Source organism: Pteronotus mesoamericanus, unplaced genomic scaffold (assembly GCF_021234165.1).
Source record: "Pteronotus mesoamericanus isolate MK-2021 breed Mesoamerican mustached bat unplaced genomic scaffold, CSHL_Meso_final contig_101, whole genome shotgun sequence".
Taxonomy (NCBI): domain Eukaryota; kingdom Metazoa; phylum Chordata; class Mammalia; order Chiroptera; family Mormoopidae; genus Pteronotus; species Pteronotus mesoamericanus.
In genome coordinates this window covers 115,077-130,825 of record NW_026555001.1, presented here as the reverse complement: position 1 = coordinate 130,825, position 15,749 = coordinate 115,077, and the positions used below count along the sequence as shown (strand labels likewise).

At 45.0% G+C, this 15,749-nt stretch overlaps 1 pseudogene; it reads left to right on the top strand.

Moving 5' to 3' along the window:
• Positions 1–9,850: 9,850 nt before the first annotated feature.
• LOC129067905 (protein FAM204A-like) lies at positions 9,851–14,056 on the top strand (annotated as a pseudogene).
• Positions 14,057–15,749: the final 1,693 nt, after the last annotated feature.

Genomic DNA, 15,749 nt, shown 5'->3' with positions numbered 1-15,749 from the left:
CTCCTGAGATTTCAAACTGTTAAAAAATAAAATGAGGCATGTTAGAATTTTAAAATGTATTTAAATAAAATGGATTTGATTGGACAGTGCCAAACTAGAAGTAGTTAGAAGCCTTCCATGGCTGGGAGCTAGAGGAAAACTTTTATAGGAAAAGGTGGAAGCAAACTAAGGAAATTATTGATGGGCTAGGGTTATTTGTGACTGGTTGTTTTTAGGTTCCCATTTCACACCTTGAGGCATTTACAGGCTTAGATTTGGCTTTGCTTATCCAGTCCTCCTCAGCATGAGAGCCACCTCAGTCTAATGGCCGCCTTGTTTATTTATTTGACTTAACACTATTGGAGAGTTCAACAGTGTGATGTTCATTTAAATCAGAGTTTCTCAACCTCAGCACTTTTGACATTTGGAGCTGTCCTGTGCATTGTAGGATATTTAACATAATTCCTGGCCTCTACCTACTAGATGCCAGTAGCCCTCCCCACCCACAATCATGAAAACCAACAATATCTCTTGCATTTCCAAATGTCTCTTGGGGGATATTTAAATTTAAATGAATCTTTCAGGAAGTTCTTAGCATCAACAATAAAGTTATTTACAACTTTTATCCTTGGCCAGCGTTCCCTATAATAGTAAAGTGAAACTGATAAAGACAGTGGAAGAGTAACCTCCCGTTAATACAGGCTGTAAGTCTGGGGGTGTAGAGGGTTCGGCTTCTGACCCCTAGCCTCCAGCCTCTTGCAGTCTTCTGTTTATGGTCAGCTTTCAGCTAGAAGATATTACATCTGTAAAGTCAAGAATCGGTGGCATCTAAAGAATGAAAAGATGCTAGTTTATCGAACCCTTGCCTGAACACCATAGCCTTCATGCTGTCCCATAAGTGCCATTACCCATTTTATAGACGGAAAAACAGACTCAGAAAAGTGAAAAGAATTGCTCCTGCCACTGGTGAATGGTGAGATTGGAATCTAAACTTAGTTGCCAGATTTAGCTAAACTTTGTGTGGGACATATGCACAGAAAATATTCATTGTTTATCTGAAATTTGAACTTAATTACGCATCTTGCAGTTTACCTGGCAATTCTACTTCAATACCCTATCTCTGGTCCCAGGGAATCAAGGCAAGGAGTGTGAGGGTGCTGGCCGCAGAACTGTTGGGTGGAGAACAGGCCGGGGCGCCCACGGAGCGTTGCCGAGAGAGGCAGTGGGGTGAAACCAGGCTGCTTGGTCTCCAGTTTGAGCGCCTGGAGAGGAGTGACCCCTGGTGGCCGAGCGGCACCCTGCACCCACCGCCCGCCCAGCCCCTGCACTAGAACACGGCTTCTGAGGACGGACATTGTTCTCTGTTCTGACCTCTCCCCAAGAGCAGAGGTCCTCCCAGGGACTGCGGGAAGGAAGCCACGAAGGCGAGCCCGGCTCAGAGCCTCCAAGGAGCGTTTTCAAGCCAGGTAGTTGCACTGGAGGTCCGGTCTCGGGTTGAGTCAGCCACTCTATCGCCCCCAGGCGGCTGATCTGCAAAGAGCAGATCCTCAAGCCCCTAAAACCGAAGGACTGATGAAATCTGTGCCTTCCTACCTTCCGCTTCTCTACTGGCCTTCCTGGCTCCTCCGCCCACTCCAGTGCGTGGGGAGTCAAGTCCAAACTGAAGGCGGCACTGAAAGGGAGTTCCTTGTTAAAATCAGCAGGAGTCTGTACCTAGGGTGGAGTCCTATAGTTACCATTGTGCAAATCTGCTTTTTACTAGATTACTTTAGTGCCATGCAAGCTCCACATGTCCCCTTGGGGGGCTTATTCTTACCCCAGACTTACTCTGTGCCCTACGCTGTGCCAGGATATGTCAAGTACAGAGGGTTGCAAACATGATCCACTTGTGGCCTTCTTTCCTGGGCTGTTGAAGAGAGAGGACTGAACGCACAATCACATAGCACCCTTGCCTTCCACCCCCCGGCCCTGTGGAAACCTCCCTGAGAGCCCGTTCCTCTGAGAGCTGCAGAGGCCAGGATCACTTGGGAATGTGTTGGGGTGTCTTCCCAGGGGCCCCTCCTCTGCCTGGGCCCAGCTGAACTTCGGCACTCTTTGTGTATTTGGCCCCAAAGGCCTTGAGACAGGCCAGCAAGCCAGGACAAGTGGAATAGGGAAACTGAGACAAATAGTTAAATAGCCATGTAATTTATAGCCATCCAATAAATTCTTTTAAAATTATATTGCACTGATTATTACAATTGTCCTGATTTTTCCCCCTCTGCCCCCTCCACCCAGAACCCCCTACTCCCTCAGACAATCCACATATCATCGTTCATGTCCATGGGTCATGTGTCTAAGTTCTTTGGCTACTCCATTTCCGATAGCATACTTTACGCCCCCATGGCTATTCTGTAACCACCTATTTGTACTTCTTAATCCCCTCACCTCTTCGCCCATTCCCCCCACCCCTCCCATCTGGCTACCTTCCGGTAACTACTTTTCTCTTGCTTTTAAGAGTCTCTCTATCTTTAAACTTTGGTCTTTTAATAATGATGTGTCCATCATAATTGGGACTCTATGCATTTCCTGGTCTACATGTTTATTTCCTTCACCAAATTAGGAAGTTTTCTTTCATTATTTTTTCAGATAGATTTCCAAATTCTTGCTCTTTCTCTTCTCCTTCTGGCACCCCTATGAGGTGAATGTTGGACCTCTCAAAGTTGTCTCTGAGGCTGTTTATAGTATCTTCATTTTTTTGGATTCTTTTTCCTTCTCATTGTTCTGACTGGTTGTTTTTTGCTTCCTTATGTTCCAAATCATTGATTTGATTCTTGGTTTCATCCACTTTACTGTTATTTCCCTGTAAATTGTTCTTTACTTCAATTAGTGTTTCTGACTGGGACTTCTTTATGCTGCTAATGTCCTCACTAAGTTCCTCGAGCATCCTTAAAAAACAGTGTTTTGAACTCTGCATCTTACAGATTGCTTATCTCCATTTAGTTTAGCTCTTTTTCTGGAGTTTTAATCTGTTCTTTGATTTGGGCCCTGTTTCTTTGTCTCCTCATTTTGGCAGCCTCCCTATGTTTGTTCCCATGTTTTAGGGAGAGCTGCTTTGACTCCGTGTCTTGGTAGTGTGACCAAATGTAGTAGGTGTCCTATAGAGTCCAGTGGCAGACTCCCCTATTGCCCAAGCTGGGTACTCAAGATGTATCCTCTGTGTGGGCTGAGTACATCCTCCTCTTAGAGCTGAGCTTTGGTTGCTGTTGGCAAATCAATGGGAGGGATTTACCTAGGCCAGTCAGCTGCAAGGACTGGCTGTGACCACTGACTACCACCTTCCGCACTCTGTGGAGGATCAGCTGTGCAGGGGCAGGGTGGTGGCGCTCCAACGTGGTCTGTATCTGTCCACTGGATGCGTTGGCCCTGGGGTCTCCTGAGTGGTGCAGGCCAAGGTCAGCTCCCACATGTGTTTTGCCCAGGGGACCCTGCCTGAGCTATAAAATAATCTGAGATGGCTGCTAGTTATGCTGGGCCTGGTGATACCCACGTGAAATCAAGGTATGACTCTAATGTGGCTGCGGGTAGGGCTCACTGAAGCCAGCTGTTGCTTGTTTGATAGGATTTAGGAGCCAAGATGTGCCATTCTTATGGAAAAGCAGCTGGGTGGACCTGTAATTTGCGTGGGGTAGGGCCTCTGTGGATGTCCAAGGTGGGTCACACAGTGTTAGCCAGGTTGATGGAGTCTCAGATATGGCACCAGCCCACCGGCTCTGTGAGGGGGAAGGGCTCAGCAAAGGGACAATGGCTTCCGCGTGCCCTCATGCCAGACAATTTAGTCTCGCCCTGTATGCCACTGGTGCCCTTCAAGTTGTCACCCCAGTGCTGGAGCTCAGAGGGAATAAGTCTGAGTAGGTGAGTCCATGTGTGGATTCCCCAAGAGGAAATGTTTAGGGCTCCAGCAACCTCTTCCCCTAATTCAAACCCCACTGGTTCTCACAGCGGGTTTTCATGTGGGGACTTATTTTCCTGGCACTGGAATCCTGGGCTGGAGGGCCTGGTGTGGGTCTGGGACTCCTCGCTCCTGAGATGTACCCCCCGAATTTTTATCCATGTGAGTGTGTGGCCAGCCCATTCTGTATCCGTGCCTGTCCTACCTGTCAGGATGGATGTGGTGTCTTTAATCCCCTCGTTGTCAGACTTCCACTCAACTTGATTTCTGACGTTCCTGAGTGGTCGCTGTTCTACATTTTAGTTGTAATTTTGATGTGGTTGGTGAAGAGGCGAGCCATGGCTGGCATCTTGACCTGAAGCCCCCACCCAGTAGATTCTATCTTCCCTAAACCAAAGACACTTAAGGGTAAATGGTTTACACTTCTCCCCAACCAGAGGGTCAATAGCTTAAATCACCCTACCCAGGGAGATAGATAGATAGCAGAAATCCAACTAGTGTCATTTGTGTCAACTATACCCAAGGACAGACTAAGTTAAGGGAATAATCTCATTTTGGCACAGAATCTCATAACCAGCAGAAAGGGGGCGGTGAGAGGGAATCAAACTGGTAACCTTTTGGTTCATAGGGCAGTGCTCAGCCACTGAGCCATACCAGCCAGGGCTCCCTTTCGCCTTTTTTAAGTTGCTGTCTGTGAGGCTCTGACGAGATTTCATTAGGAATCTTTTCATTGGGAAAAGAGGAGACAGGGAGGCATCAGTAGGATTTACCCAGCTGTGGGCCTCCAGTAGGGGAGGTGGCCTTGCTACTCTCCCCAAATTCCCTGCAGGGGAGGCCAGTGGGAAGCGGAGGCAGGTGGTGTGAGAGGGGTCCACTTGTCCTGAGCCAGCCCCTGGCCTTCCACTTCCTCCACTGTTCACTAGGCAACCAGCCTGGCCCCAGTCAATCCCCAGCCACAGTCTCATGAGGGTGGCCTCCTATGTCAGCTCAGATGCTAAGACAGAAGGGATCCCTTTCTGCTGGTCCCCAATTTGAGGGCACAGAATCTCATAACATAATTCTGTTATGTTACAGAATTATATGCTTATGACTTTGTGATAAAGATTTTGTAATAAAAGGGGGTGTTATTTGTGCCAGACCCTGTATGTTAGGCTCACTTCTCTGTCTCTGTAATTCTCATTCAGCACAAACCTTATGAATATTTTATTAAGATCCTCCCCTAAGACTTCCCCAAACTCTCAGCCTTTAAAAACCCTCAAAACAACAACAACAAAAGGAGAACCCAGCGCCCATTCTCTCTCTCTCTCTCTCACTTTCACATGCTCATGCCTTTCTCCTTCTCCACAGATGTGCATCTCTTAAACTCTAAGGGTCCCCATGAGACTTGCAACCAGGGAAGCAATGGGGAGTGGCAGCTCCTCCTGGGCTAACCCCCTGAACCTGTCCCCAAGGCCCCCTTTTCTCTGACTTCTCAGAGAGCCAAAGCAGCCCAGCCTAGACTCTCTACTGTTGCTTCTTCTATCCAAGGCCCATCCTTGTTTCAGTGTCCCCAGCTTTAATAAATCACCTAGACTTGTGTAAGAACCCACACACTACCAGCTGGCCTTAGGCAGGCCCGCTAAGGGCCAGGCCCCCTTTCCAGTAACAGCCCAGAGCTCATCCTGCTCTCTGTTTATGGCCTGGGCTCTACGGGTCTTTGGAGGGCCCACACTCAGTGCCTAAGCTGCCTGTTTTTCTTCTTTGCTCCATATTTCCTCTCCATCCTGCTCTGTGCAGGAGGCTGACGGCTGCACCAGGCCTCCCTTGTCCTCTAGCTGCAGATTGGGTTCAGCCAGAAGTGTAAGAGGATTCCCTGCCACGTCCTCTCCGCTGGTCTGAGGGTTGGTAGGGGCTGTGTTTCTGTGCCTGAGGGCCACAACTTTAGGGAAACCTCTCTCTCAACTACAGTCTCCCCTAGTTCTGGGAAGAGCTCTTTTCATTGCCTTTTTAGGGCTAAGGGGTAAAGTGAGGAGAGGGTGCTTAGTTAACCAGTAACCATGAGAGAAAAATGGGCCTTTCTAAAATACCTTACTAAGAAAAACCATGGGGGCAGTCACGTCTATCTTCCACATCTTCAATGCTCAAGATCAGTGATTATAGAAAACAGTGCCTGTTCTTTCTACATCCTGATAAAAATCAGCTCAAAGGGTTCTGAAGTAATTTAATTATTCCCGAACCCTATCCCCAGACTCCCTGACGCCAGGGGGCATAACCACCCAGCCTTATCTTCTCTATACATTCCTTCCACTTACTGTAAAACTGTTAATTGTTGAACCATATGAACCTTAATTGAAACTTCTAACACACCAGATGTACAGGGTCCAGCAGAAGTAAAGTTTGCTCGAGTGTGGTTGGTGGGGTATGTGAATGTCTCTCACGAGATGGACAGTTTGAACATTTCACCTAAGATGTCCTGTGGTGTGCTTGCATGTGATATTGTTATGTTACAGAATTATATGCTTATGATTTTGTGATAAAGATTTTGTAATAAAAGGGGGTGTTATTAGTGCCAGACCCTGTATGTTAGGCTCACTTCTCTGTCTCTGTAAGCACCCCAACTTTTCCAAAGTTGGAACCATTATTTCAAGGTTTGTTGGAACTCTGTTCTTGGGCTATCATTCTCAAATAAGCCCAAATAAATTTTTTTTAATATTTTCAGAATTTGGGTTGTTTCTGTTGACAGGGGGTAGTGGCATGAGAAGAAACTCTTCCTCTATTCTTTTAGGTTAAGTTCCTGAGAGCTTGCAAATTAAACTTTAAAAAGACAGGAAAACAGTTGCACAATTTGAATTACTATTTACAAGCACAGATGTTCACAGAAAAGAAATGTGTGGGGGTTCAGAACAAGCCACCCAAAGATGTGCTTCTGTGGTGTGTGGATTGCTTTGCGCTAACAACAATTTTAGTTTCAGGCTCAAGAGAAGCTTTGGCCTAGAAGAATTTGAATTAGGGGACTTGATCATAATAAGGCATTGCCAGAGATTAACATTTCTGACCCACCTGTAAGGCAGGGGAAACTCATCTGTCCTTCTTGGCATCACACTAGGACCCTTTGAAGCCCCCAAGGCAACTTGCCTTATCCCTAGCTCTGAATGCCTTCCAAACCTAGATCCTCCTTTCTGCCTCTGAACCTCTCCTGCGCGTGGGGTCTCTGACTCTCATTCAAATATGTGAGATTTCCATGCACATATAAGTATTAAATTTGGTTATTTTCTCTTTCTAATCTGTCTCATGTCCATGTGATTATTAGGCCAGCCAGTAAGAACCTTGAGGGTTGAAGAAAGTTTGTTTCTCCCCCACAAACAGAACTCAAAGAAAGTGGTTAAAATCAGGGGCTTATATACCATTTTAACAAAGGAAAGAGGTTTGGGCCTGAAGGGATGATAAATTGTGGGGAAGTGACTAGGAAATATGTGGGGGAAACTAATAGAAGATAAGGGTTATTTTAGTAAGTTTTGTTTATATGGATTCCTCTTAGTGCGGACTCTCTGTCTCTGGTGATAAGAGCCTCTTGGTGTGGGAGGGGGGACACCTTCACGAAGAAAATGTAGAGCCTTTCAGGCAGATAAGAGGAGGCAGACATCTCTTCCTGCACCTATTGATTCTCAACTGCCTTCAGCTCAAAATAATCCTTATGCTAAAGGTATATTTTGGAATGGTATGTCCTGATGCCCTTCATTTCTTCCTGTTGCTTCCCCTTGCATGCTTCATCATCGTCCATTGTTGATTTCTGTTAACCCTCTCAGGCCTTTGTAAGCAGTCTCTTACTGTTTGTCTTGCTAGACCGGTAGAGTGCCAAGGCCAGTCTCTAATTTCTATCTCTACTCCCCTCCTCACATGCAGTACGGAGGATGTCCTGGCATATAGCTGGAAACACAGAGATGATAAGACCCTCAAGGCCCTTACCGCCTAGAGTGACAGAGAGACCATAACAGGTAAGCAGGCTCTGATGGCAGCTTGGAAAGCCACCGGCTCTGCCTGGAGCATCAGAGGGGCTTCCCGAAGAACAAGACAGGCGAGCTCAACAGAGGAAAGCAGGCAATGCGGGGAGAAGCAGCAACATACATTTGAGGGCACAGATGTCATGTGAGGGGGACCGACGTTTCATAACCTCAAAATATGACTTTTGGGATATTGACTTTAAGCTGGTTGGTTATTTTTGAGAAACAAGAGACTCAGAAAGAACCCATGGCCTTCCCTCTTACCTGACTGCAGGAATTCAGATAGAAAAACCTGCTTGAATGAAGGGAGCATCACCTTAGTGTCATGAGGTAAACTAAATGCAGCAGACATGGAGAAGTCTGGCAAAGCCTGTTTGTTGGGCTCCCCTCTGTGTCCCATTGTTTCTGGGTGGCCTGGCAAGAATTTGTTTGCCACAAGTTGACTCTCTCATCTACCTGTAAAGTACCTTCTTTCCCTTTGAAATCCCAGATCCCAGCCCCTCTCTCCTTTGTCCAGAATGGCATATAAGCTTTAACTGCCCAATGCATCCTCCGTCTCACATTCTCATGTCACCCCCACATGATGTCTGTAATAAATTTTGGACATTTTCTCCTGTTAATCTGTCTCATGTTAATTTGATTATTAGGCCAGTCAGAAGAACTTAGAAACATGGGAGAAAAATTGTTTTTTGACCTTCACACTTTCCTCAGGCACCAAAATGGCCACAGGGAGGCCCTGCCTGAGTGAAGGGCAATCATTTGGCATGCCCCGAGCAGACAGTGGGCCCTTCCAGGTGCTGAGTCCCGCTCCTTGGCACCTCCAGTCTGACTGAGGAGCAGCAGCAGCACAACACAGAAGAGTCCATCTTGGAAAGACCCAAGTGAGCCCCAGGCAGTAAGTGCTAAGGGTGTGCGCGCGTGAGTGTTGGGGGATGGGTTCAGCCATGCCCATTCTCCTGCCTTCCAATGCCGTAGAGGTGAATTTCTTCTTCCACCTTTATTCTCTGGGGACCAGCAGAAAGGGATCCCTTCTGTCTTAGCATCTGAGCCGACATAGGAGGCCACCCTCATGAGACTGTGGCTGGGGATTGACTGGGGCCAGGCTGGTTGCCTAGTGAACAGTGGAGGAAGTGGAAGGCCAGGGGCTGGCTCAGGACAAGTGGACCCCTCTCACACCACCTGCCTCAGCTTCCCACTGGCCTCCCCTGCAGGGAATTTGGGGAGAGTAGCAAGGCCACCTCCCCTACTGGAGGCCCACAGCTGGGTAAATCCTACTGATGCCTCCCTGTCTCCTCTTTTCCCAATGAAAAGATTCCTAATGAAATCTCGTCAGAGCCTCACAGACAGCAACTTAAAAAAGGCGAAAGGGAGCCCTGGCTGGTATGGCTCAGTGGCTGAGCACTGCCCTATGAACCAAAAGGTTACCAGTTTGATTCCCAGTCAGGGCACATGCCTGGGTTTCAGGCCAGGTCCCCTGTGAGGGGCCTGTGAAATGCAGCTTATTGATATGATTTCTCACACATTGCTGTTTCTCTCCTTCTCTTTCTCCCTCCCTTCCCCTCTTTCTAATAATAAAAAAGTAAATAAGATCTTTTTTAAAAAAGGCAAAGGGAGATGTTGGAGGAGGGCAGGAAGAGATCTTCTCCCTGTTTTGCCCTCTTGCTGGAAGCAGGACCCCAGACTACTTCAGGGGAGTGTGGTGGGCAGAATGTCTCATGCCCTGTGTTATCTGCCTCCCCCACCCCCCAACCCTTGAGTGTGGGCAGAGCCTGCGAATATGACAGAATACCACTCCTGTAACTAGGTTGCTGATCAGATTACTCTGAATTAACCAGAAGGAAGACCATCCATGACGGGCATGACCTCATCAGGTGAGCCCTTCTAAAGAAGGCAACATGTCAGAGAGACCCTCTCTTGCTGGCTTCTAGAAGGAAGCAAGCTACCAGGTGTGAGAGGGCCTATGGAGGGGGCATGTGGCGAGGACCCGGGGCAGCCCCTAGGAACTAAGAGTGAGCCCTGGCCAACATCCAGTGAGAAAGCAGGGACTTCAATCCTACGACTGTGGGAACTGAATTCTGCCAACAATCTGTGCTCGGAAGAGAACCCTGAATTACAGGTGAGATCACAGCTGTGGCTGACACCTTGATTTCAGAGGTTGAGACCCTGCCCAGAGGACCTAGCTAACCAGCACCCACACTCCTCATAGAAACTGTGAGATAGTAAGTTTATGTTGTTTTTCTTAAGCTGCTAAGTATGCGGTAATTTGTTATGCAGCAACAGGAAACTAATACAGGCAGTATCTATAGGTCTTACCATCATCCTGGGTACCTCCATCGGGAACATTGCCACTAACCCCTGGCTTCCTTCTTAACCAGAAAGAGCAGGAAAGCTAACAACCCACAGAAATCCCCCCGACATGGGATGTGCTAAAAGAGAGGTCCCTTCGGCCCAAAGAAATCTCCCATATCTCCTGCCTTGTTCTAGCATCAATATTCACCAGTACTCATGTAGCCAACAAATACTCACATAGCGCTGTATCAGTTATCTATTGTCATAGTACTGCTGTATAATAAATTACACAAAAACATAGTGAGCTAAAGTAATAACTAATTATTGTTACTTGTGAATCTGTAGGTTAGCATTTTGGATCTTCTGGTCTCAGGTGACTCACTTATGAGTCTGGAGTCAGCTGTGGGTCAGGTAAGTGGCTCCGCTGTCCTGGCTGGCTCCCTTGCACATCTGAGGGTCAGCTGGCTATGAATGGCCTCCGCTAGACTGACTCAGACCTTCTCTACATTCCTCTCACATCCCTTTGGCAGACAGCGGGGTATATTGTCATGGCAATGGCAGGACCCAAGAAAGAATAAACCCAATTGTTCAGGAGGGCAAGTGGGAGTGCATGTATGCTTTCCAAACCTCTGCTTGCAGTCATGTTTGCTAATATCCCATTGGCCAAAGCAAGGCACATAGTGATCCCAGAGACAAAGTGCGAGGGGCCTATACAATTACAGGAAGAAAGGAGGCATTGATGCAATCAACTTGCCACAAGGGCCAAATACACACAGGCATTGTTCTGGGCTTTGCAATGGGAAAGAGGCTTTGAACATGGCTGGAGTATAGTGAGCAAGGAAAGGGGTGGCATGAAATAAGATTGGAGAAGTGGCAGGACCAGTGATATGAAATGCGGGTTGTATTCCAGGTGTGATCGGGAAGCCACTGGAAAATTGTAATGGGGGTGGGCGTGACAACATGATCTGATCGTGCTTTTAAAAAGATCACTTTGTTACATAGAGAATCTGAATGTGAGGGAGGTAAGTTAGCAGGAGGATACTAGGAGTAGTGGAGAGAAGGGAGGGGACAATTTTGAGCTACATTTGGAGGTGGAGCTGGCAGAAATTGCTGAGGCTTTGGATGTAGAGCACGAAAGGAGGAGGTATCAGAGTTTCTGGCTTGAGCAACTTGGTGACCAGAGAGGTGCCACTTATAAAGACAGAAAAGAGGAAGAGGACAGGTTGGGAGGAGTGATCAGAAGTTTGGCTTTGAATGTACAGTCACGCACAGAGTAAAGTCGTTTCAGTCAACAGCGGACCACATGTGACTCTGGTCCCATAAGATTATAAGGGAGCTGAAACATTCCTATGATGTGTTCATACAATACTGGTATAAACTAACCTACTGTGCTGCCAGTTGTATAAAAGTATAGCACATACAGTTATGAACAGTGCATAATACCTCATAATGATAATAAATGTTATTGGTTTATGTATTTATATACTGTTTTATCATTATTTTAGCATGTACTCTTCTACTTATTAAAAAAAAAAGTTGGTCATAAAACAGTATGCTGTGTTTTGCTGGCAGCAGCCTCATATTTCACATTTACCATGCCTCTTGATTGCATCATTTTCTCTTGTGCCTAATTTAATCTTGTAACATGCTCCGAGGGCTTCTAGCCTAGGAGCAAGAGGCTGTACCATATAGCCAAGGTATGTAGTTGGCTACATCATCTAGGTTTGTGTAAGTGCGCTCTGATGTCCGTACAATGATGAAACTGCTGAGTGATACATTTCTTAGAATGTGCCCCAGTTTTTGAGTGACATACGACTCTATTAAGTGAGAGATGTTCGTGAGACAACCAGGTCATTGGACATACGGGTTTAGAACTGCTGAAAGCAAGACTTGCCCTGAGGTTGGGTCTTGCAAGGGAGAAAGCTGGTTGGGTGGGGCAGAATTTCTCTGACTTAATGGATTGCGGGTCCTGGAGGCAAGGGTCTTGAAAGTTTTGATGAGCAAGCTGTGGCCTTGGTAAGTCAACTGCTTGGTTAGTTTACAATGTTATCTTTTAGGAGCTGACATTTCCTGGAGCAAGCAGCTAAATCATTTCTGCTTGGTCCTAGTATTATTTAACACAGGGACAGGAAAGTGTGTTCACTCAGTTCTCATCATTAACTGAGAGTCCTCAGGCAAGTGACTTTTTAAAAATAATAAATAACTACTATATGGTACTTATTTTGCTGGGAAGTTCTGAATGCTTTATGACTATTAACTAATTTAGTTTTTCCAACTACCCAGTGAGATGGGTACTGTTATTTGCCCCATGTTATAGATGCGCCTCTTTCAAACACAGATTAAGTAGCCTGTCTGAGGTCATGCAGCCGGCGAATGGTAATAAATCTGGGCCCCAGCCTCCAAATTTTAATCTTTCACTCGTTCAGCTGCTTAACTTCTCAGTTTTCCCCCATAGACAATGAGAGGGTTGGCCTAGATGATAAAGCCTGGGAGTTGGAGGGAGGGGGAGAGAGTAAAGAAAGAATCATTCATGACACTTTTCAAAGATGGTAAGACAGACTTTATTCAAGAGGGGCTGCTACAATGGGGTTTTGTAGTAGAAGAGGGAGACCGTGCTCAAATGTGAACACAATAAGGAAAAGTGGGGATTTAAAGCCCAGGCATGGGGGGTCAGAAGGGTCAGTGGATAGAAAATACTAAGAGGCAGGGTAATTCTTTGTTAAAATGATCTAACAGGACTTTTGTTGAAGGCAGGCCAGAGCGAAAAGATACCAGGGTGGTCAGACTACAGTGTGTGTTGGGTGGGGGTTCACTAAACTAATTCAGTGGGATTCTTGGTAAAAGTGAACAATGCAGAGATGAACTGGAAACCCAAAAGTCAAGGCCTTATTGAGAAGAGAGTTCAGAGGAGCCTGACTACAGTTTGCTCAAGGAAAGAATCTTTGTTAGGAGGAAAAACTTCCCCTATCACCTTATCTTAAGAGAACGGGGCCAGTGGCTGCCAGGTAGCCAGCTCATAACCAAAGGAAAGATAGAGAGTGGGGTGCTGCCTCCTGGCTTAAATGAAAGTGAGGTAGAGTTGAATTTTGAAGATGAAGATACATTAGAGAACTCTCGACTTAACTTATAGGAAGGCAAAGAATATGGAACCATTACAAAAATAAAGATCTCAGGTTTCCCTGCAGTGGACTAAAAACTGAAGCAGTGGCAAAAGTAAATGCATATGAAGAGTATCCTTCTGGAATTCCCTTAGATATATGGCCTAAATTTCAAGAATTGCATAAAAAAACACATTTTCCCTGACTGGTGTGGCTCTGTTGGTTGGGAGACCTCCCACAAAGTGAAAGGTTTCTGATTTGAGTCCTGGTCAGGACATGTGCCTGGGTTGTGCATAGGAGAGGCAATTGATCAATGTTTCTTTCCCTCTCTTTCTCCCTCCCTTGCTCTCTCTAAAAATAGTAAATAAAATCTTAAAAACACTTTGAACTTCAAGATTTGGAAAGGAAAGAAAAAGAAAGTGCTCCAGAAAAGGAAAATTGAAGAATGAAGAAGAATCTCATAGTCCTCAATTGAAACCTAGTGAAAGGAATTTACTCAGTATTTTGAAGTCAATAACAGGTTTGAATGCCCGGTTAAAAGGATAAAAAATTTGAGAAGTTGGGCCGTGAAAAGAGCATAAACCAGGTTGTGGAAGAGTAGAATATCTAGCTACCCAAGAGCTTTGTATAAAAATTGCCAAAGCAATTGCTGCCACAAATTTGTAAAAGCCAAAAAGGAAGCTGAAAATTCACAGGTTGCTCAGAAAAAGAAGAAACTTGCATGGGGATTTGAAGCAAAGAAGAGATGGAAAACCAAAAGCAACATGGGATATATGTAACTTGCCAGAGTTCTTCAAGATATTTGCATCTTTACTTGAGTTTTTACTTGAGTCTTTAGCTTGTTCAATTTCCTGAAAAGATTTTCCTGCTTATGTTACATATGTTGGGGGGAAAAAAGCATAAAATTTGGAAGTTGATTATCAAATCTTTTCAATCTTTTTCTTAAGAGTTCATCTTATTAATATGAATAGAATGAAGTATTCTATTATTTGTACAAGGAATCTAAGCATACATACAGAGAAAAAAGATGGGATATTTAATTAATTAATTAATTAATATATACAGTGTGGGGCAAAAGTAGGTTTATAGCTGTTTATAGGGAAAATAATACAATAAGCAATACAAGAGTAAACTCTGTGTTTCATGTACTCACAACTATAAACCTACTTTTGCCCCACTCTGTATAGATCTGCAGTATAAAATTAATTTCACTTTTTTAATTTTTAATTTAATTTAATATATTTATTTTTAGAGAGAGGGGAAAGAAAGGAGAAAGAGAGGGAGAGAAACATCAATCTGTGGTTGCCTCTTGTGTGCACCCTACTGGGGACTTGGCCCGCAACCCAGGCATGTGCCTGAACTGGGAATCGAAATGGCAACCCTTTGATTCACAGGCCAGCATTTAATCCACTGAGCCACACAAGCCAGTGCTACTTTATAAAATTTTTTAATTATTGATTTTTAGTGAGAAAGGGGAAGGGAGAAAGAGAGAAATAAGGGGGAGAGAGAGAAAGAAACATTGATTTGTTGTCCCACTTATTTATGCATCCATTAGTTGATTCTTGATTTTATTTATTTTTAGAGACAGGGTTGGGGGGGAAGGAGTGAGAGAGAGGAAGAGAAATATCAATGTAAGAGAAACATCAATCGGCTGCCTCTAACAACCCCAACTGGGGATCTGGCAGGCAACCCAGACACGTGCCCTGACTGGGAGCTGAACTTTCAGTATTCAGGACAATACCCGACCCACAGAGCCACACCAGTGAGGGCCATTGGTTAATTCTTGTATGTACCCTGACCAGCGATCAGACCAAATCTGCAAACTTGGTGTATCAGGATGACAGTAACCAACTGAGCTACCTGGCCAGGGTCTGGAATTGTGTTTTAAGATTAACATTTGTTTATAATGGATTAATCATCATTGCTGCTCAGCCTTTTGGCTAAAATGAGGTATAATGGATTAGTCATAGTTCAAGAAAGTCTCAATTGATATTGTCTTCACAAATGACTTTATTTTAATGTTATTAAAGTAATTTTTGGTTCTTTATGGGATGTAGTAGACTCAATACAGACACATAATAAAAGCAATTGTGTCTTTTTTTGTGTAAATTCAGATAAAAATATTACAGTAAAAAAGGGAAGGAGAGAGAATGAGGCCTGCAAATTAAACTGACAAAAGACAAGAGAAAGAGAAAAGACAGCAAGAGAAAAGACAGTTTATTTATAGGTGGATCACACACGCCCATGGGAATGCTCATCTAATTTAGGGGCTTATCTAATTTAGTAGAGAAAAGGGATGGGGGAAGCCATTGGTACAGGAAGAACAAATAGGTTTCTTTAGGGAAGACAAATGGATTTTGGGGAGAATAAAAGGGAGATAAGAATGTTTGGGATAATGTTTGTTTATGTAGGTACATGTGGTCTCTTTGTCTTCAGAGCCATAAATATCCCTTGACAGGGATATTTGCTCTT